The 2637-nt window shown below is 42.0% G+C and overlaps 1 pseudogene; it reads left to right on the top strand.

The window, feature by feature from the left end:
- The first annotated feature begins 310 nt into the window (after positions 1-310).
- Positions 311-962, top strand: LOC102126393 (large ribosomal subunit protein eL18 pseudogene; annotated as a pseudogene).
- The last annotated feature ends 1675 nt before the right edge of the window (positions 963-2637 follow it).

Here is a 2637-nt window from a genome sequence, read left to right on the forward strand (position 1 = left end):
CCATGGCTGAAGATGAAGGGAAAGCTGGTACATCCTACATGGCTGAAGCAGGAGGTAGACAGAGTGAGGGGATGTTGCTACACACATTTAAACAACCAGATCTCATGAGAATTCATTGCAGATGATATGATATTATATTTGGAAAAACCTAAAACTCCACAAGGAAACTCTTAAAACTTATAAACAAATCGAGTTAAGTTGTGGGATACTAACTCAACATACATAAATCACCAGTATTTCTATACACCAACAGTGAACAATGTGAAAAAGAAGTAAAAGGAGTAATCCAATTTATAATAGCCATACCGGTTTTCCGGACCTGGCCGAGCAGGAGGCGCCATCATGGGAGTTGACATCCGCCACAACAAGGATCCAAAGGTTCCACGCAAGCAGCCCAACAGCCAGGATATCTACCTGAGGCTGTTGGTCAAGTTGTACAGGTTTCTGGCCAGAAGAACCAATTCCACATTCAACCAGGTTGTGCTGAAGAGGTTGTTTATGAGTGGCACCAACCGGCCGCCTCTGTCCCTTTCCCGGATGATCCGGAACATGAAGCTTCCTGGCCGGGAAAACAAAATGGCCGTGGTTGTGGGGACCATAACGGATGACGTGCGGGTTCAGGAGGTGCTCAAACTGAAGGTATGTTTGCGCCTAACCAGCCGGCCCGCAGCCGCATCCTCAGGGCAGGGGGCAAGATCCTCACTTTCGACCAGCTGGCCCTGGACTCCCCCAAGGGCTGCGGCACTGTCCTGCTCTCCGGTCCTCGCAAGGGCCGAGAGGTGTACCGGCATTTCGGCAAGGCCCCAGGAACCGTGCACAGCCACACCAAACCCTAAGTCCGCTCCAAGGGCTGGAAGTTCGAGCGTGCCAGAGGCCGACGGGCCAGCCTAGGCTACAAGAACTAACCTTGGATCCTACCCTCTTATTAAAAAGATTTTGAATGCTGAAAAAAAAAAAAAAAATAGCCATACAGAAAATTAAATACCTAGAAATTAACCAAAGATGTGAAATATCTCTCTGATGGAAACAAAGAAAATTAAAGAGGACACAAAAAAGTGGAAAAAATTCTATGCTAATGGATTGGAAGAATCAATAATGTTCAAAAGGTCCATATTACCCAAAGGAATCTACACATTCAATGCATGAAATCTCCATCAAAATACCATTACCATTCTTCAAAGAAATAGAAAAAACAATTCTAAAATGAATGTGAAACCACAGAAGACTCAGAATAGTCAAAGCTATCCAAGGCAAAAAGAACAAAACTGGAGGAATCACATTACCTGACTTCAAATTATATTACAGAGACATAGTAACCAAAACAGTCTGGTACTGCCCTAAAAATGGACGTGTAGATATATGGTACAGAATAGAGAACCTAGAAACAAATTCACACACGTACAGTGAAGTCATTTATTACAAAGATGCCAAGAACGTATACTGGGAAAAAGACAGTCTCTTCAGTAAATGGAGGTGCTGGGAGAACTGAGTATTTATATGCAAAACAATGAAACTCGACCCCTATCTCTTACCATGTACAAAAATTAAATAAAAATGGATTAAAAAGTAGCTGGGCCTGGTGGTACGTGCCTGTAGTCTCAGTTACTCAGAAGACTGAGGTGGGACAATCACTAGAATCCAGGAGGTGGAGGCTGCAGTGAGCTGAGACCACCCCCATTGCACTCCAGCCTGGGCAACAGTATGAGATCCTGTCTCAAATTAAAAAAAAAAAAAAGACTAAATACTTAAATCTAATACCACATACTGAAACTACTGCAAGAAAACTTTGGGGAAAATCACCAGGATATTGGCCTGGGTAAACATGTCTTGGGCAACACCCCACAAGCACAGGCAATCAAGCAAACATAGACAAATGTAATCTCATCAAGTTGAACAACTAATCTCATCAAGCTTCTGCACAACTAAGGGTGCAATCAACAAAGTGAAGAGACAATCCACAGAATAGGAGAAAACATTTGCGAGCTACACCTCTGACAAGAAATTAATACACAGAATATATAACAAGCTCAAACAACTCTATAGGAAAATAAATCGAATAATTCAATCAAAAATGGACAAAACATTTGAATAGACCTTTCTCAAAACAAGACACACAAATGGAAAACAGGTATGTAAAAATGCTTAACATCACTGATCATTGGAGAAATGAAAATCAAAACTACAATGAGATATTGTCTCACCCTAATTGAAGTGGCTTATATCCAAAAGACAGGCAATAACAAATACTGGTGAGGAAGCAGAGAAGAGGCAACACTTGTACACTGTTGGTGGGAATGTAAGTTAGTTCAACCTCTATGGAGAACAGTTTGGAGTGTGGGGAAAAGAAAGAGATCAGCCTGTTACTGTGTCTATATAGAAAGAAGTAGACATAAGAGACTCCATTTTGTTCTGTATTTGAGATGCTGTTAGTCTGTGACCCTACCCCCAACCTTGTCCTTGCAAGAGACATGTGCTGTGGTAACTCAAGGTTTAATGGATTTTGGGCGTGCAGGGTGTGACTTTGTTCCTAGATAAGCTAGGTATTGTCTAAGGTTTCTCCCCATGTGATAGACTGAAACTATGCTGCCAAAAGGTTTATGGAGATGTTTGCATATGCATCTCAAGGCACAGCATTGT

Source organism: Macaca fascicularis, chromosome X (assembly GCF_037993035.2).
Source record: "Macaca fascicularis isolate 582-1 chromosome X, T2T-MFA8v1.1".
Classification (NCBI taxonomy): domain Eukaryota; kingdom Metazoa; phylum Chordata; class Mammalia; order Primates; family Cercopithecidae; genus Macaca; species Macaca fascicularis.